Below are 27805 nucleotides of genomic sequence, written 5' to 3'. Positions count from 1 at the left end.
TCTTCCAGTAGGAAAGGCAGAGGTGGGGGGATGTATTTTCATAGAAGGTTGCCTTTTAGATATACTGGCCAACATCCTGATTTACGAAGCATGCGTGCACGTACTTGCTGCATTCCAGAGCAAAGCAGCATGGGTGGTCATGTGCGAAGGGAATGATTTTTTTCTGATCTCCCCTATGAAGGGATTGCATGACCGTCAGAGCACTTTAGAGGGAAATGAGAGATAAGAGGAAATAACAAATGTGTACGTGCTTCCTTTGCTTGCACACACGTTTCATATGTTAGGATGTTGATCAATATCTGGGAATGTGGACTTCTACTGTGACTGTATCCATAGCTGCCATGTGTTTATAAAGGTTAGACATTAGATATTATTATAAACAATGTATTGATCACTATAACTCTAGAGACTCTATTGACAGGCAGTGTGGACCCTGCAAACTATTAAACATCTATTGACAGTGCACCATTTAAAGACAAAAAATATTAATTTTCATTTTAAAAGATGGTGTATTTGCAAAAGCAACCTTTAAAAATAATATTGCAATATTCAAGTGTTGTAAACCGCCCAGAGACATCAGTTCTGGGCGGTAAAAAAATATGATTGATAGATAATAGGTAGGTAGGTAGGTAGGTAGGTAGGTAGGTAGGTAGGTAGATAGATATGATTGTAAAACCTTCCACATAGAGCTCATGTAGCTTAATTGCTGTGGCACTGTAAATTGCAAGTATTGTATAGCACAGCCAAAAGGCTTAGATTTTTTTATTTTTTTTAAAGCTGTAGAATTGGGATCAGGTAGAGGCGGATGTTCTTCAGATCGGTATGCATTGGCAAGGAGGTACACAGGAGGTACACAGTCTAGAGCTCTAGTCTGTATGAGGGAGGGAAGGGCTGTAGCTTAGTACATTGCTTGTAGAAGATTGCAGATTCACTACCTGGCATCTCCAAGTAGGTTGGGAAAGACCCTTCTCTCTGAAACTCTGGAAAGTTGCTGTCAGCCAGTGTAGACAACACTGAACTAGATGGACCATAAGTACTCAGCAGTATGCTCACCTACTTGTTTCACATGTATTGTGTGGATTTGAGGAAGGGATAGTTTAATGATGCCAGAAGGAAGAAGGTTTCTCTCCCTCTTCCTCTCCCTCCCCCCACCCTCAATTCAGGAGCTTACAGTATTTTGCTCACACTCATATTTACATGTTCAGCATTACATGTTAATCAGCAAAGGAAACTACGCTACATTGCCATCTCTGAGTGTAGTATCTTGTGAGAAGTCCTTAAAGCTCCATAATTATGATGTCCTTCAGTATGACTTTTCTAGAATGGGATTTAACCCCTATTGCAGAATGGGTTCTTTATTTGAATTAAGGGTTCTGATGTTGGAGGGGAAAGTTTCCTGTTACTAGGACATGTGCATTGTATATGAAAACCTGTTCTGACCTCTTTGGGTGAGAAATTCACCCTCCTTCCCCCACCACCGATAATAGCAGCTTCTGAAGTGATTTGCTTGCCTGTCAAAAGCAGCTTTCCCTGGCTGGAAAGAGCCTGAATCTCTATTTTCCCCCTCCTCCCCATCTCCTTGCTTCCCCTCCATCTTTTATGGCCGTTGCCATGGCACCCAGGGAGAGCTAAGCACCGCAGCAGGGGAGGTGGAGGAGGCGGTCCATGCTGCAGTTTCTAGGCTGTCTTCTCAATGAGCTCATCAACCTCCTCCTCCAAGGAGGGAGGTGGCTGAAGCTTTGGCTATTGCTGCTGGGTGGGTGGTTTCCATCCTCAGCACCGCCAACCAAAAGAAAGGTGGGGGGAGAGCATCTGCTGATGTTGTGCTGTGAAGCAATCTCAGTAGAAGGGAAAATGGATTCAGCTTGCATATCCTTCGCCTTTCAACATCTTCCCTTGATTTCAACATGGTGAGTATAATCAATAAGGAAGCATTTGCTTCATCCCTGTTGTTGCTGTTGTTGTTGTCGCTGCTGCTAATTATCTTTAATCTGATGGTGTTGAATAGAGTGTTGTGTTGTCCTGGATATTAGCATCCTAACCATGTAACAATGACTTTCATCTCAGCTGCTGGAAAGGGTGGGGGAGGAAGGAGGGGAGGAGGTGTAGTGTGAGAGTGAACGAAAAGGAAGATGGAGAGGGATGAAGGCTGATTAGGAGCTGTCTTAGGAAATGCGGCTAAAAGATTAATTTTAACTCTCCCCTATAGAGAATGGGGTGGGGGACACTTTTGGACAAAATTCTCATTGGAAAATGGGATACACTGAAGAGAACTGTTAGTTTGGAAATGCAGTTGTTATTTCTGAAGGGTTTTGAATTCATCGTTGTATTTCCCAACTACTGGGCTGGGCCTTAATGAAGTAGTATTTGCTGCAAACAGCTGTAGCAAAGCTATAAATAAAAGGCAATATCAGATTCCATCAATGACTGATTTCTGGATATATATTTACTGGCAGAGGCTTATATGTGTTTTCTTGTATCATTTTGAGCATATCACCTAAAGATTTGGGTTGGGTGCAGTTTGAGTGGAAGTATGTGTATGTGTGTGTGCATATTCCATGCACATCTGGATCCCTTTGTAGCTCTCTATGTACAGTCCATGTGCTGTTTTCATTGCCATTGACTGACTGACAATACATCCCACTTGGGCTGACATGAGTGATTTATTGTCCCTTGGTTTCATTTTAGCCACTTAGGAAAAATCTATATCATTTGTTTGGCATTTTGTATGGCACTAAATTCCCAATTCACAGTTGAATTGGTTGGCTGTTGTGGCTATAAATGGAAATACTAAGATACTAAATATGCATTTTATTTATCAAAGTTTAACTGAAGAGAGATTTGGCAGGGGAAGAAGAGTGGCAACTTGTATTTAACAGCCTCCATTTTGTTACTTCACAACCTAAAGAGTCATATCATTTCTACTCATTCTCCATTCAGTGGGTAAATGGTACCTGGTTATCATAAGGATTGCCAAATGAATCCAGTAATGCTGAATTTGATCATAGTTCTAAATGGTTATAGCTAGTGTTTTGTATCTTCATGTCAACTGCCATGATACATCTTCAGGGATGATTTTTCTTCTTCTTTGTTTTAATGCCACCAACAGAAATCTAGAATAAATCCAGATGTTAGGATTTAGTTAATATCATGTAAGTACAATGTACTGAGGTAGCATTAATTTAATTGGAGGATTCAAAATCCAGTTGTGTGCTATACAGATTTGATGTCCACTGGAGGCCACTATCATTCCTGACAAAGTATGGTGCCATAGATGTCAACACTGGTTGTATACCCTGGGGTCATAGGGGACAAATATGTGCTCTTGATGTGCTTCTTTAAGTGATTACTTCTCTTGAGTTAACAGTACACCTTAACTCATTCCCACTTGGATCTGTTTAGTTAACCTGGAGCTACAACGTAAAACTGAGAAAAAGAGCCCTGGAATCCTAAGGGGCTTTGCCTTATTATTATTATTTTTATTATTATTATTATCATTATTTAACATATTTTTATACCGCCCAAAACTTACATCTCTGGGCGGTTACTCTTCTTACCTTAGGAAGACTGACTTTACCAATGATCCCATAGTCAGTATATTGGGTCCAAGGACAATGGAGTTGAGTATAGTAACAAGCATGATTTGAGATTATGAAAATTTGTTAATTTAGTATCTATGTAGTGTCAATGTTGTTGTGTTAAGTGCTGTACAGAACACATAGCTGACACAGTTCTTGCCCAGTGGGCTTACAATGAGAAGATATTTCCAGACAATCAATTTACAGTACAATAAATGCACGTCTCATTTGCAGAATATAGTCTACATATCTTCCTTCAATATACTATATTTTTCTGGCCTTTTCCTACATTTTGTTTTTAGGTGCACACTTAAAAATGCCAAGTGTGCATGTGACAAACAGGTGTTTGTCTCATATAGATATACTTGACAGAGAGCCAGGGTTGGCTACCAATCCCTATTAACTGTACACTCAATTTTTAAAAAATGTCAGTATTGTTGCTGTATGGCATGTGAAACAGCCCAGAAACCTCAATATTGTATCACTGTGAAATAGGTCATTCTTTCCCCAGCTATTGCATGCTTTGCTATTAGGATTGTTGTGAGGAATGTAATTCTTCTGTGAGTGTATCAGGCACTTATCAACTATTGCTTGTGCAGCACATGTGCAGCACATGGAACAGAGGATACTGCCTTCTACCAAGTCAGACCATTGGTTCATCTCGGTCAGTATTGTCTATACAGACTGGCAGTGGTTTCTCCAAGGCTGCAGGCAGGAATCTCTCAGCCCTATCAGGGAGGAAACGTGGAACCTTCTGCATGCATGCACACAAATGCTATCCCCAGAGTGACCCCATCCCCTAAGTGGAATATCTTACAATGCTCACATGTAGTCTTCCGTTCAAATGTAAACCAGGGCAGACCTTGCTTAGCAAAGGAAACAATTCATGCTTGCTACCCACCACTCTCCCATTTTAAAAGCCTGGAAGGCCAGGGAAGCACCTTACATAGGAAGCTGCCTTATACTGAATCATTCCATTGATCCATCTAGTTCAGTATTGTCTACACAAACTGGCAGCAGCTTCCCCAAGTTTGCAGGCAGGAGTCCCCCTCAGCCCTATCTTGGCGATTCCAGGGAGGGAACTTAGTACCATCTGCATGCAAGCATGCAGATGTTCTTCCTGGAATTGCCCCATCCCCTCAAGGGAATATCTTACAATGCTCACATATGCAGTCTCCTATTCAAATGCAACCAGGATCAACCCTGCTTAGCTAAGAAGACAACTCATGCTTGCTACCACAAGAACAGCTCTCCTCCATTATACACGTTATTTTCAACACATGTTATTTTCAACACATGTACAGTATGGCCAGTTTGGATGATACTACTTCTTCCAGTCTGACTTGACATAATCAGAATGTATACCCACCATGAGCACATGTACCCTTCTCCTTGCCCAGCATGCAGAGCTGCTTTCCCCTAATCACATGGGGGGGGGGCAGTTCATCCGAACTGCTTCTCCACATACAGCCCAAATACTAGTTTAAGCTAGTATTGCCAGAGTGGAGTTTCACTATATTAGAAGATTTATTCTAGTTTATTAGTTTTGCCTCCCCACCCCATTATAGCAAACCACACATATAACTAGCTTATACAGGATGATAAAAATAAGACAGGCACAGATTTGTTATAACTCAAAGCATCAACCATCTTATTTGTGTCATCCTGTGTGTTAAAAGTGGATGAACAGCAATATGGCTATTATTCCCTCACCAAATGGCAACCTTGCTGTGTTCCAGTTATTCCTACCCACTTTTCCCCCACTATATGTGGATAGAATATCTTTTAAAAATTATTATTATTATTATGGATTTTTTTTAAATGTAGGTCTTAAGTACTCGTTCACTGGTTTGCTTGCATTTCTGTTTAATAGGAAAATAAAACATCAGTGAGCTAGAAGAGGCTGGCTTGGTCATTCATTAAATGCACAGTGGGCCCTCTTGACCTTTAATTATTTTTAAGGCTGTAATCCAGCATGAAAGAGGATGAATAATTGTTTCATTATTTCAAGAGATGACTAAACTTGAGGTACTCAAGTCAGGAAAACGTATGTGTAACATTACTAATAAGATCAGGCCTACAGTAATGTTCAAATTGACCCGTCAGTTTACTTATTCCATTAAATGCTGGCTAATATTACAGTTGTACAAATCAGTTTATAAAAGTGCTTCTTTTTACTATAACATTCATGGGTCTCATATTTTTACTACAGAAATTGGTATAAGGTCTGAACAACTCGGATGGAATCAATGAACCAAGCTCTACCATACAGCAAATATATTCCTTTATATTCAGTTTGTATTAGTGCAGTGCATAGTGATTGTATCTAAACCTTCCTCTTATAACAGGTATATTTATAAGAACAGTCTTGGTCATTGCCACATGTGGCTAATGGTGCCAGTTTGTTTGTATATATGTATGCATTAATATACTATATGTACACACGTTCATGTACATAGACCAGTTTCTGGTTTCCATCATGGATTATGCCAAACGTTTGTCTCGGGAGCACTTGCATCCTGGAAGCCCAGCGATAGGAAGTCAATGCACCTCTGTTAATGAAGCACATGGAGATACATGGGTAGACCTTCAGCTCCTAGAACCTTGATTGCACATGGTTCTCAGATATGTGGAAGGTCTACATGCACGTAACTGTATGCTCACAAATGCTGTGTGCATTTCACCAAATGCAAGGAGGCCAGGGATGGATTTGTGGGCACAGTCCCACTTCATCCTCCGTGTGTCATCCTCCATGCATTAGTAGAGGAGAGCTGGTCTTGTGGTAGCAAGCATGACTTGTCCCCATAGCTAAGCAGGGTCCACTCTGGTTGCATATAAATGGGAGTGCGAACACTGTAAGATATTCCCCTCAAGGAATGGAGCCGCTCTGGGAAGAGCAAAAGGTTCCATGTTCCCTCCCTGGCATCTCCAAGATAGGGCTGAGAGAGATCCCTGCCTGCAACCTTGGAGAAGCCGCTGCCAGTCTGTGAAGACAATACTGAGCTAGATAGACCAATGGTCTGACTCAGTATATGGCATTTTCCTATGTGTTCAGCATACACATGGAAAGGGCACAAATGAAACCCCCAAGTCCAATGCAGGGCCCCAGAAAGCTGGCCAATAGGTGTTGGAAGGTATGAAGGGACAGACCAAGCTGTGTCAGGAGAAAGAGGAGCCTTTGGCCACATGTTAAAGCTTAACTTCTGTTTCCCTTGGTTTGAAGCTGAACAAACAGAGTAGGAAGAAGAAAAAGGACTGGAAGGGAAGCCAAGGAGAGGCAGGCTGCATAAAGTGAGAGCTACCCCAGAGTCCTCTGCAAGAGCACAGACTAGCAACTCTCGTGTTGTGTTTCCCAGTTGTATTCTATGCTGTATTTTCCTCTCATGCTGTGTTTCCATGCCCTCACATTCCCTGGCAGACATACAAGTCCTTCCCCTGCCCCTCTTCCACAGCTGCAATGGTGATGACAGCTTGCCAAATATGAAGGATCATATTGGCAGGCACTTCACTAGTCTATATGCAAATGTCCCTAAAGGGGTTCAATGGTTGAAGTATGGAATCAGAGGTGCACCTAGGTAATTTTGGAGCCTGGACCTAAAGACCTTTGGAGCCCCGCCCCCCCCCCCCCGCTTCAGCTTAAGCATCCTCATGCTCAGCCAGATGACCACACTTCCAGGGACAGGCTAAAGAGGATTTGGCGGGCCCCAGGGGCTGTGGAGGCCCTGGACTTTGGCCCAGAAGTCCAGGGGTAAAAGCACCTCTGTATGGAGTTGGGGAAGGAGAAAGTTCTAGCGCTTATCAATCTCTGTGGTTCAGGTCAACTTGCTTAAGCTCTGCTTCCTGTAAAACAGGGATAATAATGACTAATCCAGTAAAGAGAACTGCTAGGAGAAATAATCAGCTAATGTTTGTGAGGCACTACTGAGGGAGAAAACCATTCCATTTAAGGTGAAGTATTCCAATTACCAGTTGGTTATTCCCCTTGTGTACACTGACATGGGAACTGTTAAACGATTCATTTTGATTGTGGCTATGCAGTGGGGAAGAGAGATCCCAGAATCTGTAATAGAAATTGATTCCATAGGGTGTTCCTTGGAATCCTGCAGGTGTTTCCCAATCAGGCCATCATGGTGTGAGTGGTTCACCCTAAAGTAACAACTTCCAGAGATAAGAGCCTTCTTCATCTGTGGCAGAAAAAAACAACCAAGAGGTTTTTTGTTGTTGTTGTAGCACCATAAATACCAACACATTGATTGTAGATTATACTACAGTAAATTTATGGCACCTTAATTATGCCACAATACATCTGTGGCACCCTAAAGCCTGCATTTATTGCCACATAAACTATAAAAGGTGCCACAAGACTCTTCGTTGTTTTTACCCTGAAGCGTGTTTCAGATAAATCAAGGGTGCTGCTTACTCAGTTTTCACAGCCCACTCCCACATAAGCTTACATTTCTGTGGGTCATGAAGAGGTGGGAATCCAAGGGGGAGACTTAAATGTTAATACTTTACTACATGTTTTGAAAAAACCATTGAACACTGTTCTGCAGGGGCATCTTGAAAATGAGAATGCCTCTGACTTTACAGTCACTCTGGGTTGGCCTATTGCAAACAGCCTGTCTCAACCCATTCCTCTCCTACATACATCCACAAACACAAGCACACCACTCCTTGGAACTTTCCTCTCTTTTTACCTATTCTAGATGTTGGAATTACACCTCACATCCTCCAACAGGCACTGGAGAAAGAACAGTTTCTAGGAGAGGAGAGCTGGACTTGTGGTAGCAAGCATGACTTGTCCCCTTAGCTAAGCAGGGTCCACTCTGGTTGCATATGAATGGGAGTCTTGATGTGCGAGCTCTGTATGATATTCCCCTTAGGGGATGGAGCCGCTCTCTCCCTGGCTTCTCCAAGATAGGGCTGAGAGAGATCCCTGCCTGCAACCTTGGAGAAGCTGCTGCCAGTCTGTGAAGACAATACTGAGCTAGATAGACCTATGGTCTGACTCAGTATATGGCAGCTTCCTATATAACAGTCTCAATAGGATCGTTAAAATTACTGGCATTTGGTAGAAGTTATTCTGCTTTTTATCCACCCCCCTCAATATTTACTCCACATTTTCGCTCAATGTTTATTTATTTAAATTGGCTAAAATGATACGAAAGCCTTATGTAGACAGGAGGGCTTGCGGTGCTGCTGCTGCTGTAGACCCAGAAGCAGCAGCAAGGTTGCAGAGATCAGGTGGCAGTGCTAGAAGCAGGAATGTATTTCTTCTCATTGTTGACTGTCTAGTCTCTTCAGCCTCGCCACTGCTTCTGAGGCCGCAGCAGCAGCAGCAGCAGCAGCAGCACAAGCCCTACCATCTACACAAGGCTTGCTCATCATGTCATCTATCTATCTATCTATCTATCTATCTATCTATCTATCTATCTATCTATCTATCTATCTACCTACCTACCTATATCCCTTTTGGGGAGGAAACAAAGCAGATTGCACAATAAAGACTCTTTCTTTAATTCGAAGTCACAGGTAGTCCCAAAATAGGAGAATAACTATTATGGTTTCCCCATGTTAACAATGTCTCCAAGAACTGTCTGCCTGGAGAACGGAAGCCTTAAAGGGGCAGCCTGGCACTCCTCCTCCTCTATGTCTGATCCTGCCTAGCCCGTTGCTGGTATGAGAGGAGTCAGTTCTTCAGCAGGCTTGGATTCTGAGGGTGTCGTTTTGTGGGGCTCAGGCACTGAGAGTGCTGTTTTGCAGGGGTCCAGTTCTGGAATTCTTTCAGACTCTGGCCTGGTGTGAGGGCCCAGGAATAGATCTAGAGGTGGTCTTATTTCCTCAGGGTCAGACTCAGAGTCAGTACCTAGGGCAGCGGTCATGACCCTTCTCAGGACAGTGGTCAAGTCCCAATTTCTTCCCACTGGAAATTCTGCTCAGTCAGCCTTCTGGCCTTGGAGTCAAGCAGACATTGCCCTTGTGTTTTCAACCTTAGTTTCATAACTTAAGGACTTGTTTCTGAAAAGAGTTTATATTCTCAGGATTCTGTACCCAATAATTCCTTGTATGAATGCAGAAGTGTGGAATACACACCACTTCATTAATACCATTCCAGTGCTATCTACTTAGATTGTACAGGAGAACCTCAGTATTCGTGGAGGTTCCGTACTTTGCTACTACCGCAGATACAGAAACTGTGAATACTGAGTCACTGAGGCTATGGAAATCCAGCAGTCAGGTTCCTGGAGGTCAGGAAAAGTTTTTTTAAAAATGGTAAAAGGCCTTAGAAATGCAGTGGGGAGTGGCCTACTATGCTTTGCGAGTCCCCAGCAGTACAATGCCCCCCCAAGAGTAAAAAACTGGCTGAAAATTGCTGGGGGTTTTCTGTTTCCCCCCCAAATGAGCCATAAAATGGCTCCCACTCTCAAAATTGCAGCTCCTGACCTGCAGATACGCAGATTCAGCCCTTTTAAACCTACACACACACACACGTATATTGAGGTTAGGTATCTATTACCAGCCACAGATATGTGAATATGCAGATGCTGAATCCACGTATATCGAGGTTCTACTGTACATGCTTACTATAGATAGATGTTCATACCAGAAAAAATCTGGTAATTGTTTCCTATAGGTGGTGATGGCACATCTAATGTCAAACCAAAACCCCCAAGGGTATGTGTTAACAGCAGCAGCTCATACAAGTCGGGCGGGGGGAGGGCAGCAAACAATCCACCAGTATAGATCATCCCCACTCACCTCTCCCTGCCCTGGCTGCCTCATTCTGCCTTGCCTTCTCCACCATCATGTTAACCCCAGGCGTGCATGCTCGCCCAGGTTGGGGAACTGGGCAAATCATCAGCCCGTATGCCTGGGGTTAACACAGTGGTGAGGGACATGAGGCAGAACAAGGAAACCAAGCTAGGGAGGGATAACTGGGAATAAGTCACACCTGTGGTTCATTGACCAGCCCACCTGCTCCACTAGTCCAGGCTGCTACTATGTCTTAATGCAGGTGTTATATAAAATGAATGCATTGTAAATATGCATCTCAGACCCACTGGGTTCCTTCCTATTTGTGGAACTCATTCTGAAGAGTATAAATCTGACATAAGCTATGGTTCATAGAACTTGTTTCCAAGTATATAAAAAGTGAGTAATCCCTCAGTTTTAGTAAGAATTCATGCAGGGGCATATCTGGGGGGGGGGGACACAGGCAGGGCACGTGCCCTGGGCGCCACTTGAAGGGGGGGTGCCACTCTTTAAAATTAATTCTTTTTTTTTAAATGGCTGCCTTAAAAAAATGGCCACCACACATGCTCAAATGGACTCTCTGAGGCCCTAGGCCATGACAGGCTTCACAGAGGCCATTTGAGCATGCGTGGCAGCCTCCAAAATGGCCACCACACCGATCTTTGCAGGCCCGAACAGGCCCGAAAATCAGCCTGGGACGGGCTACAGTGGTGGATTAAGAGGCCGGTGGGGGAGGGGGGACCTTTGCAGACACCCTCCCCATGGCCTTTAGGAAACCCCCTGAAGGGACTACAGGTAATTTTTTTAAATTTAATATAGGTCACTGTACACATATTCAGTTTGGCACTATGTACAGAGAATCAGAGCTTGTGATACTGAGCTGAATGGTGAGTTTGTCTTTGAATCAATATGAAATCCTTAGTATTAAGGCCCACTGGGAGTTTCTTGCTCTCTTTTTCTCATTTGAACTGTCTTTCTGAAATACTAGAATATATTCCAAGCAGTGACACAGTTTACTCTGCATATCCTTTAATTATTTTCAGAGTATCTGGGAAAAGTCAAATTCTCCATTTATTTTGAAAACTTATGTAATAGTGAAGCTACAATGCCTAGTAGAGAATTAGACAGGCACGTCTGTTTAGTTTTCCAAGTACACCTCCACATAGTATTTGGGTATTTCATGAGCCCCAGCATACTGAAATTTGTAGTTTTCCAGCATTTTTTGGTCTGGCTGCGTCTGGCTACGTCTACTGCTAAATAGTTTTTGAAATATTAAAATATTAACAAGCTTTACTTGTATTTTTGAGCTGATATTATTGTAAAGTTATCTTAAAGATGGGTGTCAGATGTTTGGACAGGGGGCACAATTTCAGTGCTTGCCCTAGGCACTATTTTCCTTAGATACGCCTCTGAATTCATGGCATCTACACGTATAGATTACACAAAATTACGGAGCCCTTCTCTCTCATTTCAGTTAAAGAGCAAATATTGGTGGGTGGTGACCTCATGCTACCATGCACACATATGTGTTTTACAGTATATGGCAGTGGTAGTGCTGTGAATAAATGACATTCTGTATTTATAGTTGTAGGCGTAGCTACCATCTATCACTTAACTTACGACTGCTTTCCTCATGCTGTGTCTGTGGATATTCCAGATGTTCCAGGCTTCTCTGTATCAACAAGCTCTCCTCTTGTGGATAGAACCAGATTGTTTTTCACTGCACCGTCGTAAAAGCACTCATATGCAAATGATGTCCATGATTTATTTGCAGCTTGCTGATATCCTAGCATGAAACTGGGTATTATGGCACTGCATATGGAAAGCATGAGGATCTTAAACAATGGCACAGACAAACAATATCTGTGCTATTGTTCCCAGGACACCTAGTGGAAATGGCAGAACCCTGTCCCTTCTCTGCATTTATTAGTGGTCATAGCATAGCTGCCATGCTGGCCACAATCTCTGATCCCTGCACAACGCTGCAACTGGAACAGCATATCTGCATCTTCAGAGCCAATGCCCTGTGGCTGTCACCCCAGAATCTAACAGTGTGCTTAGACCGTGGGCCTTTCTAGCTCATGCTTTGCTAAATCTAGTTGCCCCTCAGGTTATAGCCTTTGCCTCATATAATGTGAACTGGTCAGGATTTAATAAAGAGCAGGCCCTCTGGTCCTGAATCTGGGTAGTTTAATACCAAGGAAGGGCCAGACGGGATGTAGTAAGTCAGAGAAAGAGCCCACCCTCTGTTTATTGCTGTTTTATTTATTAATATTAGGCCTATTGATTTTAGTTTGATTTGTAGCTCTTTATATCACATAACTGAAAGGAATAAAAGCCTCCAGCAAGGAAAGGCATAAAAGATGTAGAGGCTATTCTCACGCACACCCTCACCCAGGCTAGAGAAACCGAGCCCAGGTTAGTCTTCTGCGCGTGAGAACCACTGGGATGGGGCCCAATCCCAGTGGGCAGTGCTGCCTTGTGTGTTCACTGGAGCTATGTTCTGCCTCAGTGGACACAGAGTTGGGCTCCTAGAGCACCTGTCTCCTGGGGAAATACCTCAACGTATTATGCATGTCACACGGTGCATTGTGGGATATCTGGAAGCCAGGACACATCATCCCAGCCTCCGGAACTCCACACTGTGGCACGCAGCACAGATTGTCTAGCAGGAGTCCAGCACTCATCTAGGGGGAAGGTGGATACAACCAGCCCTCCCTCCTCTGCCCCCACCCAGTCATCTGGATGACCTCGTAGGTATTTGTGATTACCATGTCAATCCTAACAGTTTTTACTGGGAAATAAACCCCCCGTTTCTCATAGGACCTTCCTCCAGGTAAGTATCCTTAGGATTGCAACTTACATGTAATATGATACTTCTCAAGGTTCTTATTTGGGACATAAGGAAACCTCCCACATGTTTAAAAGAGTGTGCAAACATAACTTTGTAAAACTGTGAAACTAGTGGTTAGTGGCAAAATTCATTGGGTGTAAACCCACCTGAAATAAATTGGAGCTGCATGAGAACATACTTCACAATTCCTGAAGGACTGTGGGGGGAGTGATTGGCAGAGGGTTGCGTTAAGGAGTAGGTGCATTGGACTTAATGGTCTTTCAAACACTTTACAACACTGAATTGAGGAATATGTTAGCAGTCATCTAACATTTTACTTTTAAAAAAAACTATGCAGCTAGCCAATACAAATTATAATTTTCTATATTCCTTGTGGAGAAAGAGGGAGGACATACAGGTGAAACTCAAAAAATTAGAATATTGTGCAAAAGTTCATTAATTTCAGTAATGCAAATTAAAAGGTGAAACTGATATATGAGATAGACGCATTACATGCAAAGCGAGATAAGTCAAGCCTTAATTTGTTATAATGGTGATGATCATGGCGTACAGCTCATGAGAACCCCAAATCCACAATCTCAGAAAATTAGAATATTGTGAAAAGGTTCAACAGTCTAGGCTCCAGGTGTCCCACTCCAATCAGCTAATCAATCCATAACACCTGCAAAGGGTTCCTGAGCCTTTAAATGGTCTCTCAGTCTGGTTCATTAGGAATCACAATCATGGGAAAGACTGCTGACTTGACAGTTGTGCAGAAAACCATCATTGACACCCTCCATAAGGAGGGAAAGCCTCAAAAAGTAATTGCAAAAGAAGTTGGATGTTCCCAAAGTGCTGTATCAAAGCACATTAATAGAAAGTTATGTGGAAGGGAAAAGTGTGGAAGAAAAAGGTGCACAAGCAGCAGGGATGACCGCAGCCTGGAGAGGATTGTCAGGAAAAGGCCATTCAAAAGTGTTGGGGACTTTCACAAGGAGTGGACTGAGGCTGGAGTTAGTGCATTAAGAGCCACCACACACAGACGGATCCTGGACATGGGCTTCAAATGTCGTATTCCTCTTGTCAAGCCGCTCCTGAACAACAAACAACGTCAGAAGCGTCTTACCTGGGCTCAAGAAAAAAAGAACTGGTCTGTTGCTCAGTGGTCCAAAGTCCTCTTTTCTGATGAGAGCAACTTTTGCATCTCATTTGGAAACCAAGGACCCAGAGTCTGGAGGAAGAATGGAGAGGCACACAATGCAAGATGCTTGAAGTCCAGTGTGAAGTTTCCACAGTCTGTGTTGATTTGGGGAACCATGTCATCTGCTGGTGTTGGTCCACTGTGCTTTATTAAGTCCAGGGTCAACGCAGCCGTCTATCAGGAGATTTTGGAGCACTTCATGCTTCCTTCCGCAGACGAGCTGTATGGGGATGCTGACTTCATTTTCCAGCAGGACTTGGCACCTGCCCACACTGCCAAAAGTACCAAAACCTGGTTCAATGACCATGGGATTACTGTGCTTGATTGGCCAGAAAACTTGCCTGACCTGACCCCATAGAGAATCTATGGGGCATTGCCAAGAGAAGGATGAGAGACATGAGACCAAACAATGCAGAAGAGCTGAAGGCCGCTATTGAAGCATCCTGGTCTTCCATAACACCTCAGCAGTGCCACAGGCTGATAGCATCCATGCCACGCCGCACTGAGGCAGTAATTGCTGCAAAAGGGGCCCAAACCAAGTACTGAATACATATGCATGTTTATACTTTTCAGAGGTCCGATATTGTTCTATTTACAATCCTTGTTTTATTGGTTTCATGTAATATTCTAATTTTCTGGGATTGTGGATTTGGGGTTCTCATGAGCTGTTCTCATGAGCTGTACATGATAATCACAATTATAACAAATTAAGGCTTGACTTATCTCGCTTTGCATGTAATGCGTCTATCTCATATATCAGTTTCACCTTTTAATTTGCATTACTGAAATTAATGAACTTTTGCACGATATTCTAATTTTTCAAGTTTCACCTGTAGCTGTTACTTTAATTAGCAATTTTTTAAAAAACACAAATGTGTAATTTTTGCTTACTACAGTCCTTGCTTAACTGTGCTCTTTTAACAACAGCAATTCTGTAATAGCAAGCTTACAAGGATGATGAGAATGCCAGTGATGGATGGATGGATGGATGGATAAGACACAGACAGACAGAAAGACAGACAGACAGAGATAACTCCTGTTATTCCTGAATTGGTTACAATAACAAGACAGCATTTATCTTAACAATCAATCAGATGCTGAAAACGACACAACACCACTGAGCACTTGTCTTCATTAAACCATAGATCCAGTCTTTTAACACTGGGACCCTGTGCAAGGTTGAAACTGGGAGTGAGCCTAAATACCGTATGCAGGAGGTAGGGCTGAAGATCTGCCCCTTCATCCTTTTCTACTTCTACATGTCCATAGTTCCACTTCCTCTTTCTCTGCCAGATAACCAGGGTACATTTGACATGGCCTGGATTCTCTGCAGCATAAGTATTTTTTTTAATGTGCAATCTAAGCTTCTTCCCCCTTTTCTTCTCTCCCCCGCACCCTGCACCTTTTCAGTGAAGTCATGATTGTAAACATTTTGGTTTAGCAATGACTGGCTGGAAGAGGCACAAAATGAGACAGGATTGCTCAGGGCATAAAACTCAGGGCTGACCCACCAGTGAGGTGAGGTGAGGTGAGGTTGAGCCAGCTCCCTCGGGTGATAGGTGGGCAGAGGCAGGTGCATTAGCCACCTCTGCCAGCCCTCTGCCTCCAGTGACCTGCCTCTACTCACCAAACAGCTGATTAGTGGGTGGGCAGCAGCTTTCCCAGACCTCCAGCAGCAGTTATTCCCCTGCTGTCACTGTCTCTGCTGCCACCACACCACTCTTCCTCCTCCTGATCACCAACGCCCTGCAAGGTAGATGGCAGAGAGCACAGCAGAAGGAAGGAGGGGTCTCCTTCCTTTTGCTCTGTTCCCCGTCCCCTGTCTTTTGAAAAGGCAGAAAATAAGACAAAGGAAAGAAGAAGAGAGGAGGAAGAGCAGCAGCTGAGGCCACTGCTGCTGCCGCCGCCGCCACCAGGTAAGGGGAAGGAGAGTTGATGTACATAGGAACATAGGAAACTGCCATATACTGAGTCAGACCATTGGTCTATCTAGCTCAGTATTGTCTTCACAGACTGGCAGTGGCTTCTCCAAGGTTGTAGGCAGGAATCTCTCTCAGCCCTATCTTGGAGATGCTGCCAGGGAGGGAACTTGAAACCTTCTGCTCTTCCCAGAGCGGCTCCATCCCCTGAGGGGAATATCTTGCAGTGTTCACACATCACGTCTCCCATTCATATGCAACCGGGGCAGACCCTGCTTAGCTATGAGGACAAGTCATGCTTGCTACCACAAGACCAGCTCTCCTCTCCTAGGATGGGGGGAGAGTGGTATGCTCTGCACATTGGTGGGGAAGGGCTCAGTAGCTCCCCATGCCTTCTCAGGCACAAGGGGGCTTGGACCTGGCCTGAATCCAGCATATCCACGGGAAGTAGTTTTTACAGTACAAATGCCAAAAGTGAGCCCTCAAAATATGGCAGGATTTGTGCTGCTCCTCCACATATCATACTTTCCCAATCCTCAGCAATAGTAGCTACCATGCCTTTACCATGCCAGCATGCGGAACAACTAAATTGCTTTAATCATTTCTCAAGCTAGCTGAATAATTACCCCATTCACAGTCTACCAGTATGACCTGAGGTTTTGTTTGTTATACCAAAATCTAGAGTTAGGTAGCCTCGGACCGAAAGGTCTTTAGCAGCGGAGAAATAACGTGTATGTTGCCTTCCTTTTTCAGTGGCCATGACCCTGGGCCCTTCATGTGTTAATGCTCTTAGCTTCCATGCCCCATTGCTCAAATCCTACATTGTACAGCAGCAGTGGAATCATGTTTTTACTCATGTTCAAGGAAAATGTTCCCTTGGTATGGAACTGGAAACCACAAAGCAGAGGGCGAGAGGGAATCTGTGAAGAAAGTTGCCTGAAAATACCAAGCAGGCTTGCTTTGAATGTCGTAAAAATGAATCATGTGAACAACTGAAGTGGAAAGTTAAACAAAAGACTCAAATGCTTCCACTTTCGTTTTGCAAACTAACATTTAATATTTTTGTTTGAAGACCATATATTACTTCTTTTTGCTTGGCTTGAGGGCTGCCAAGTTTATTGTGCCACAGTAAATGTGTTAGTCTTTAAAGTACCACAAGACTCTCTCTTTTTGTTTTTGCTGTGACACAGACCAGCATGGCTGCTGCCTCTCTGGAATTTGTCACAAAGGGAGACTAATTTTACTCATGTGAATAGTCTGTTAAAAAAAACAGAATGGATGCTTGTAAATAGAAATAACTGGCAGTAAAAAAGATTGTGAGAACTGTAAATAGTTTAGTAGTTTTACTGAAGCTGAAAGAAAGTAGGACTGATCATTCATCAACATATAACACTGTAAAAGTGTGGGGCTATTCGCATGTGCTAGCGAAACTGGACTAAGGAAACCCAGCATGGTTTTTCTGGCGTGGTTTGAATGAATGAATGAATGAATGGGAGCCATGTGGCTCCTGGAAGGGTGCCAGGGGCGTAACTATAATAGGGCAAGGGGAGACAGTTGTCTGGTGGCCCACTGCCTTGCCCCCCCCAGAGGCAAATCACATGACTGACTCCCCCAGCCGCGCACCTGCCCGGGATTCCTTCAGTTTTATTCATCCTCCAAAACTGATGTGAGTGTTAAGACCTGGAGCTACCAGAACAGCATGTCTTTCTCTGGTGCCATTAAATGACTTGCCTCGTCCACAATTTACAAAACCTTTTAAAAAATAATTTAGGATAATGTTCTATTGTGGCACATAGGTGTTTTTTATATATATATATGCTTTTTGTTACCACTATTGAGCCTCATTTAAGATTTCTTTACTTCATGAGCTGAGCTTCATGGGGGGGGGGCATTTTAAGATCTTGTCTTTGGACCCACTCCAACCTTGTTATGCCCCTGGGCGGTGCTGTGGCAAACCTGCTTAGGGATCCCACCACTTAGCCTGGGTTTTGGGCACAAGGACTAATTGATCATGTGTTGGTGCCACGCTGCTCCGCAAGTAGCCTCCCAACCGGAGTTGAGAGGCTCCCCATAATGCATTGCACACACACACAGTGCATTATGGAAGGTTTCTTTGTTTTTTTAAAAAACATTTTTATATCCCGTTCTTCCTCCAAGGAGCCCAGAGGGGTGTACTACATACTTAAGTTTCTCCTCACAACAACCCTGTGAAGTAGGTTAGGCTGAGAGAGAAGTGACTGGCCCAGAGTCACCCAGCAAGTCTCATGGCTGAATGGGGATTTGAGCTCAGGTCTCCCCAGTCCTAGTCCAGCACTCTAACCACTACACCACGCTGGCTCTGGGGAAATCCTGGCCCCAGAAACTCCCTGCTGCAGGTAGGAGCCAATCATTGTGCATTGTGGGCAAGTGATCTGTTTGCCCAGCAAGGGAGAGCGGATTGTCTGTCGGGGAGGTAAGCATTTCGAGGCTTCCTCCACTCACCCATTTTGAGCCTTTTCTCCAATCAGGATAAAGGGCTCTCTGTGTGTGAAAGGGATGGGGGAGGGAGGGAGAGGGGGGTAACAGGACATTACAGGAAACTGAAGGTTGGCCACCATCTTGAAGGAGGCATGCCAAGTGGAGATGTGCATGGACCACGGAGGCGCGGTCCAACGCCAGGTGGGGGGTGGCGCACACATCACACAGAGTGCGCGTGCATCAGCAGCGGCCGCATGCACGGAAGTTACTTCCGTATTTACCATCAACAAGGGGGCAGGGACAGCAGGGAGGGGGAAAAGCAGTGGGAGGGGTAAGTACAACCCCCACCCTTAAGAGCCACCCCGCCCGCACCAGACCGGGCCACTTGAGAACTGGTTTGCAGGCCTCCAACATGGCCTGCACATCTCTAGCGCCGAGCGTGACCGTGCATTTGCGAAGCAGTCCACCCACCCTCAGTATGGAAAGGGAATATAATAAATCCCTTTAAATGCCATGCCATGCCAGTGCTTCTTCAGACAGTGATGGCACTGTGCCCCCAAAAGAGCCCTACACACACACACACACACACACACAAAAGTCTGGTACAAACACGATGTCAGGGGTGAGGGGTCAGGGGGCACTATTTGCCTGTTATTCAGGAAAGGGAAGAGAATATGAAGACTTCCTAGGAGGGGATATGTAGATGAGGGAGGACAAAAGATCGGGGGGGGGGAGTCTGTCCCGCCATTACTTAGGATAATGTTGCGAGGGACCACCCCATCCAAGTAGTCCATGCAGACCATACACTCCTGCTCCGCTGGCAGCTTGCTGCCAGTGGGCTATTCCTCTCATGAGAGGGCCAGTCTACTGGGTAGGACGATGGGACTGAAAGGCCTAGGTCTCCCATCGGACTGCTTGCTCACAAGTTGAGCTAATCCTACAAAGGGGCCCCCACTTGTGTGGGGCCCCCAACTCTCCATGGTAACAGATAGAACAAGAAGTGCTGCAAAGCCCCCACCCGCACAATTCCCTGAGAACCCCAAAGGAGATGTTGACACTCCATGTGTCAGACCTTGGCCCTGTGTGTGAAGCAGGGAACACCGGGTGCACGGGTGAATATTTAAATCCTTTCAAAATTCCCGGGCTCGGTCCAGTGTTGTGCCCTGCTTCTGTTGCCACCTGGAGTATTTGTGCTTGTGAACATACATCATTGTCGCTGCATTCTCAAGGAGCAAAGCACTTTGTTCTGTCATCCCATCCCCTTTCACTGTTGCTTGCCAGGTGGGGGAACAAGGGACAGAGTGGGAAGAGAGAATGCACCTGTGTGAGTGTGCCACTTGACAGGCTGACAGGCTTGGGATGGGAGGTGAAGGTGATGGCATCCCCATTGTCAGGCAACTCCAAAGCTGGATAGGTGGCAGGAGGGGTGGGGCTGATGCTCAAAGAGGCCAGCGAGAAGGGGCGCAGGCATGGAATGGGCCCAATCCTGGGCACATCTGTGTCTCTATGATTGTGTTTTGAAAATTGGCACAAAACAGCAGTTATGACAGCATCCAGGATTGCAGCATGGATTAGACAAAAATGGCAATCAAAGTCTCCCAAGTCCTATCCCTAAACTGCCATCCTAAATTCATTTGTCTTATTTTATTTATTATTTATTTATTTATTACATTTGTACACCGCCCCAAACTTTCATCTCTGGGAGGTTAACAATAGTATAAAACAAGTTAAAATACATACAAAAACCTAAAACAACTCAACAATTTAAAAATCAACCATGAATTAAAACCTTAAAATTTAAAGGACAGAAAAAGCTTGGGTGAAGAGGTGGGTTTTCAAATGCTTTCTAAAAATTGTCAAGGATGGGGAGAATCGTATCTCAGCAGGCAGCGCATTCCACAGTCTTGGGGCAGCGACCGAGAAAGCCCATCCCCATGTGGCTACCAGCCGAGGTGGCGGCAGCTGGAGATGGACCTCTCTGAACGACCTCAATGGGCGGTGGGGATCATAATGAAGAAGACGTTCTCTTAGATACATTCTCTTAGATACGTTCTCTTAGAAGCCCTCTTAAGCAGGGGCGTAGCTAGGGGAGAGGGGGCCCGTGTTCATCCCTCTCTCTGGTGGCCCCCCAGAGTGAGGGAGATAATGAAGAAAATAGGGAGGGATGGAGCTGGAGGGCCCTCAGGAGCTGGGGGCCTGTGTTCTTTGAACCCTTTCGTTCAATTATAGCTACACCCCTGCTCTTAAGTTTAATGTGAGTTCAAAGGCACAACTGAATAGCCACCCATTGAGTACAGTACCTATTTTCTCACTTAACCTGAATGTATATCTAATACTGAAGCTCACATGCTATTTATTTATGGCTACCATCTAAGATTTAAGGACCAGTGTCTTCATAGACCGCCATGTGCATAATGACTTTCCTGTAAGTTGTTTCAATATCATGGAATAAAACAATATTAGTTGTGTCAATATCATGGAAAACTAATATTGGATATTAAGGGAAATGTTAGAGGTGCTCTGATGCTGAAAAAGGCAACCCTTGTTCATGAGATCCTCTAGTCTGAATGTTAACCTGAACCTCTGCATCAGGACAAGTTTCACTTACTAGAAAGTGTCACCTCAAAGCTTTGCTACTGTGTGATTCATTTCAAAACGCTAAACATGTCAGGCATTTCATGATAGTGAAATGTATAAGAGAAAATGGGCATGACTTTTGGCTTGCTCATGCATACATAACTCACTTGATTACTCAGCACTATGACTTGCAGCTGAATATTTCTTAATTGACCCAGCTGAGGAGTGCCACTGGATGATATGACAATCCTCTCTCTGGTGGTGCATCTGTGAAGGCTCATTCATGTGTGCTGTGATCATGACATGAATTACATGCTCGTATGTAGCTATGAATATCATCCAAATGTAAAAGCAATTGTGCATTTCAGGCAAATATTCTTCAAATGTGCAATATAATGCTGATGTGCAATATAATGCAAGGATCCATCTTTTGCTGTAGCATAGAAAGCAGTGCTTAATAGCCTAGCAATGAAATGTTCAGGAGGAGCCCACCAGGAGCTACACTGGTATTCAATTGGTCTTCAATACTAGCATTACATCATCCCAGTGGTAGGCTTAAATGTCCAAAATGTTCTTTAGGATAGTGTGGAAATGCCCTCCAAGACATTATGGAAGAATGTGGCCACACCTCTTTTACACAATGATTTGTGGAACAGTGAGCAAGCCAAATGGTTAGGCAATCTCTATTGTGGCATGCCCTGTCGAAGACTTTTAGAAATATTTTCTTGAAAATATACATTTCTACCAGTATAGATAACATGGTGTGTGTGTGTGTGTGCGTGCGTGCGTGCGTGCGTGTGTGTGTGTGTGTGTGTGTGTGTGTGTAAAACAAAAATCAGGAATCCTCAGCCTAATAATAATAATAATAATAATTGTTTATTTATTTTACACAGTCAGACAGGTGTTATTGACTGGTTTGTTTTATCCAGACATCGAGTCCTTCCCAAGGACCTGGGATGGCTGATTTTTATTGTCAATGTTGTTGCTGTTGTTATAGGTATCACCGCAGAATATAGGCTGTTCCCAGTAAAGCTGCTTTTTGTAATTGAATGATGGTGATTTCTGTGGCCCCTATGGTGTTGAGGTGCTCTTCAAGGTCTTTTGGAACTGCACCCAGGGCGCCAATTACCACTGGGATTATTTTGGTCTTTTTCTGCCACAGCCTTTCAATTTCAATTTGTAGATCTTTGTATTTGGTGATTTTTTCTATTTCTTTTTCTTCTATTCTGCTATCCCCTGGTATTGCTATGTCGATTATTTTGACTTGTTTTTCTTTCTTCTCGACTACAGTTATATCTGGTGTATTGTGTGGCAGATGTTTGTCTGTTTGTAGTCGGAAGTCCCATAATATTTTTACATCTTCATTTTCTTCAACTTTTTCAATTTTATGGTCCCACCAATTTTGAGCGACAGGTAGCTTGTATTTTTTGCAGATGTTCCAATGTATCATCCCTGCTACTTTGTCATGCCTTTGTTTGTAGTCAGTCTGTGCGATCTTTTTACAACAGCTGATTAGGTGGTCCACGGTTTCCTCTGCTTCTTTACAAAGGCGGCACTTGCTGTTTGTTGTGGATTTTTCGACTTTTGCTCTTATTGCATTTGTTCTTAGTGCCTGTTCTTGTGCAGCCAGTATTAACCCTCTGTTTCTTTCTTCAAGTTGCCATTCTTAAGCCATTGCCAGGTCTTGGTGATGTCTGATTTTCCACTTATATTGTGCAAATATTGACCATTCGGGGGCTTATTTTTCCATTTTTCTGCTCGGTTCTTGACTTGTTCTTTCTTGTAGGCCTGCTTTGTTTCATTGGTGTTGAATAGTTTCGCATTATTGACCATCTGAAGTGCATCTTCTTCACTGTCCTTGATATATTCTTCAAGGCTTCTTTTCTCCTCCTCTGCTGTTTAATGGACTTGCAGCATTCCTCTTCCACCTGAGCTGCAAGGGAGGTATAGCCTATCGACATCACTGCGGGGGTGCAGAGAGTGATTGATGGTCATTATTTTCCTGGTCTTACGATCCAGAGTCTCTAGCTCTGCCTGGGTCCAGTCTATTATTCCTGCAGTGTATCTGATAACAGGTACAGCCCAGTTGTTTATGGTTTGTATGGTGTTCCTGCCATTGAGTTTGGACTTGAGGATTTTTCTAGCTCTCCTGATGTATTCACTTCCAATTTTTCTTTTAACTTCAGTGTGTGCGATGTTATCAGTATTATTATCATTATCATTATTATTATTATTATTGCTACACAGTCAGACAGGTGTTATTGGCTGGTTTGTTTTATCCAGACATCAAGTTCTTCCAAGGACCCGGGATGGCTGAATTTTATTATCAATGTTGTTGCTGTTATTATAGATATCTTCGCAGAATATAGGCTGTTCCCAGTAAAGTTCCTTTTTGTAATTGGCTGATGGTGATTTCTGTGGCCCCTATGGTGTTGAGGTGCTCAAGTTGGTTTGGAATTGCACCTAGGGTGCCAATTACCACTGGGATTATTTTGGTCTTTTTCTGCCACAGCCTTTCAATTTCAGTTTGTAGATCTTTGTATTTGGTGGGTTTTTTTCTATTTCTTTTTCTTCTATTCTGCTAGCCCCCTGGTAGTGCTATGTCAATTATTTTGACTTGTTTTTCTTTCTTCTCAACTACAGTTATATCTGGTGTATTGTATGGCAGATGTTTGTCTGTTTGTAGTCGGAAGTCCCATAATATTTTTGCATCTTCATTTTCTACAACTTTTTCAATTTTATGGTCCCACCAATTTTTAGCGACAGGTAGCTTGAATTTTTTACAGATGTTCCAGTGTATCATCCCTGCTACCTTGTCATGCCTTTGTTTGTAGTCAGTCTGTGCAATCTTTTTACAACAGCTGATTAGGTGGTCCGCTGTTTCATCTGCTTCTTTACAAAGGCGGCACTTGCTGTTTGTTGTTGACTTTTCGACTTTTGCTCTTATTGCATTTGTTCTTAGTGCCTGTTCTTGTGCAGCCAGTATTAAACCCTCTATTTCTTTCTTCAGGTTGCCATTCTTAAGCCATTGCCAGGTCTTGGTGATGTCTGATTTTCCACGTATATTGTGCAAATATTGACCATTCGGGGGCTTATTTTTCCATTTTTCTGCTTGGTTCTTGACTTGTTCTTTCTTGTAGGCCTGCTTTGTTTCATTGGTGTTGAATAGTTTCTCGTTCTTGACCATTTTAAGTGCATCTTCTTCACTGTCCTTGATATATTCTTCAAGGCCTCTTTTCTCCTCCTCTACTGTTTGATGGACTTGCAGCATTCCTCTTCCACCTGAGCTGCGAGGGAGGTATAGCCTATCAACATCACTGCGGGGGTGGAGAGCATGATTGGTGGTCATGATTTTCCTGGTCTTACGATCTAGTGTCTCTAGCTCTGCCTGGGTCCAGTCTATTATTCCTGCAGTGTATCTGATAACAGGTATAGCCCATTTGTTTATGGCTTGTATGGTGTTCCCTCCATTGAGTTTGGACTTGAGGATTTTTCTAACTCTCCTGATGTATTCACTTCAAATTTTTCTTTTAACTTCAGTGTGTGCAATGTTATCAGCCTGGAGTATGCCCAAGTATTTGTAATGTTGTTGTTGTTGTTAATTCGTTAATTATTTATTATTATTATTTTTCTTTATTAATTGAATAATGGCTCTTATTCCCTGCCATAGCTTTTTTTTAAATAACCCCGCTTGGGGCAGCCTCCCAATCTTATGCCCCCCCCCACTCTGTAATTGAGGTGAAAGAGACCATGGAATCCTTTTAGTCCACCCTTCTGCTCAGTGCAGGAAAGTATATTTAGATACTGGCTCAAATAACCTCTTATGTGGTTAGGTTGGATCAGTTCCAGTTTGTGACTCCTGGGGATGTGGACAAGCTGATTGGAACGGTGCGGCCCACCACCTGTCCTCTTGACCCCTGCCCGACATGGCTTGTTCGATCTAGCAGGGAGGTTGTTGTAGAAGGCCTGGTAGAGATCAGAAATGCGTCTCTGAAGGAAGGTAGGATGCCTCCTAGTCTTAAGAAGGCAATTATTAGACCGCTTCTAAAGAAGCCTACCTTGGATCCCTTGGAGCTGAGTAACTACAGGCCTGTCTCCAACCTTCCATGGCTGGGCAAGGTAATTGAGAGGGTAGTGACCTCCCAGCTCCAGACAGTCTTGGATGAAACTGATTATCTAGATCCATTTCAAACTGGCTTCCGCGCTGGCTTTGGGTTGGAGACTGCCTTGGTCGGCCTGATGGATGATCTCCAACTGGGAATGGACAGAGGAAGTGTAACTCTGTTGGTCCTTTTGGACCTCTCAGCTGCTTTCGATACTATCAACCATAGTATCCTTCTGGAGCGTCTGAGGGGGTTGGGGGTGGGAGGCACTGCTTTGCAATGGTTCCGCTCCTACCTCTCAGGCAGGTTCCAGATGGTGTCCCTTGGAGACTGCTGTTCTTCAAAATCTGAACTTTTGTATGGTGTCCCTCAGGGCTCCGTATTGTCTCCGATGCTGTTTAACATCTACACGAAACCACTGGGAGAGATCATCAGGAGATTTGGTGCAAGGTGCTATCAGTATGCTGATAACACCCAAATCTATTTCTCCATGTCAGCATCATCGGGAGAGGGCATAACCTCCCCAAATGCCTGCCTGGAGTCGGTAATGGGCTGGATGAGGGATAACAAACTGAGACTGAATCCAGATAAGATGGAGGTACTCATTGTGCAGGGTCGGAACTCGAGAGACAATTTTGATCTGTCTGTTCTGGATGGAGTCACACTTCCACAGAAGGAACAGGTACGCAGTCTAGGGGTGCTTCTGGATCCAAGTCTCTCCTTGGTGTCCCAGGTTGAGACAGCTGCCAGAAGTGCCTTCTATCAGCTTTGGCTGAAACGCCAGCTATATCCGTTTCTAGAGTTAGACGACCTCAAAACAGTGGTACATCTGCTGGTAACCTCCAGACTGGATTATTGCAATGTGCTCTATGTGGGGCTTCTCTTGTACGTAGTCCGGAAACTACCGTTGATCCAGAATGCAGCAGCTAGGCTGGTCTCTGGGTAATCTAGGAGAGACCATATTACTCCCGTCTACATTTGCCACCAGCTCGTATGGTGGCTACTCAGCGATGGGCCTTCTCCGTGGCTGCCCCGAGGCTTTGGAATGCGCTCCCTAGTGAAATAAGAGCCTCCCCATCTCTGACATCTTTTTAAAAGTCTCTAAAGATGCATTTCTTCACCCAGACTTTTAACTGATATTGTTTTGATTGTTTTGATTTTAATGTTGTTTTTAGAATATTATTTTAAAATTTTAAATGGTGTTTTAAATTTCTTGCTTTTAAATTTTTTGTTTTTGTTTTTAATTAATGTTTTACTTTTAATCTTGTGGTTAACCGCCCAGAGTCATAAGTTTTGGGTGGTGTAAAAATATGATAGATAGATAGATAGATAGATAGATAGATAGATAGATAGATAAGGCATAGTCCACCATCTGTCTAAAGAAGACACCCTGCTCTTTCCCCTGCAAACTGGGCAAGGAGGCACCTTTTAAATGTGGAGATTCTCTATTTAGCAGGGGGAGAGCAACTGGCCCTATCCACCCCCAGCACAGCACCCCTCCAGTGACCGTTGCTGGTGTCTACCTTATGTTTCTTTTTAGATTGTGAGGCTTTTCGGGACAGGGATCCATCTCATTTATGTATTTATTATTTCTCTGTGTAAAACCACTTTGGAAACTTTTGTTGAAAAGCAGTATATGAATATTTTTTTTGCTGCTGCTGCTGCTGCTGCTTGCTCTGAGGCACAGTGTCATCATGGGAATGACAGAGGTCCCATTATTCCCAAAAAGAGCTCCATTGCTCCCACGATGACACTGTGCTTCAGAGCCACAGAGGCTGCTGTGTGTGCAAGCAGTGGTGGTGTGTTTTTTAGTAGGACGCTCGTGCGAGGAAGCATCTTCCGTAGACCAGCAGTGGACGGTGCTGTATGTGGGACACTGTTGCTGAAATCCCAAGTTCTCAATGCTTAGAAAGATTGTTGCTGCAAAAACAAAACAACACCTTGTTGGCTGCTGCTCTCCAATGTCATATGCCTCCAATTTTCTCCTCCCCCACCAGCAGTGTCCAGGCCTATGCTTTACTGTGTGAAGCTTCATGCAGAAGAGCCAATGAGAAGCTGCAAAGTGATGTCCTGTGCCTGGCCTGCTACCCTCACTAAGCCTCTAAGTGGGGGGATCTTATATACCTAAATGTTGTTTTAATAACTGTCAGTATGTCTATGTGTAGATCTTTGTCCATTTTGTATCCCTCTGCCGGTTGCATTCACAGCAAATATCCCTATCCCTTCATCCTAGTTACACTACTGTTCTGCAATCGTTTATTTCTTGCGTGTTTCCTGGCAGATATGAATACCGTTCAAACATTACAGAAAGGATGCAAGGATTAGTCTTTCCCGTTACATGTGAAATGGCCCTAAGTTTGAGGATCTGGCTTTTGATATTTGTT

General features: G+C 43.9%; 1 protein-coding gene across 4 annotated transcripts in view; it reads left to right on the top strand.

Annotated features, from left to right (window-relative positions):
* Nucleotides 1–1657: 1657 nt before the first annotated feature.
* Nucleotides 1658–27805, top strand: part of JAKMIP2 (janus kinase and microtubule interacting protein 2) — a 161708-nt gene continuing 135560 nt past the window's right edge. For all 4 annotated transcript variants that reach the window (XR_008316680.1, XM_053298489.1, XM_053298487.1 and 1 more), the window contains exon 1: nt 1658–1910. The gene's annotated coding sequence lies outside the window, so the exon portion shown is untranslated. The remainder of the gene's footprint in view (nt 1911–27805) is intronic.

This window comes from Hemicordylus capensis, chromosome 2 (assembly GCF_027244095.1).
Source record: "Hemicordylus capensis ecotype Gifberg chromosome 2, rHemCap1.1.pri, whole genome shotgun sequence".
NCBI classification, from domain to species: domain Eukaryota; kingdom Metazoa; phylum Chordata; class Lepidosauria; order Squamata; family Cordylidae; genus Hemicordylus; species Hemicordylus capensis.
The sequence above is the reverse complement of the archived record's forward strand: the minus strand, read 5'-3'. Positions and strand labels throughout refer to the sequence as shown.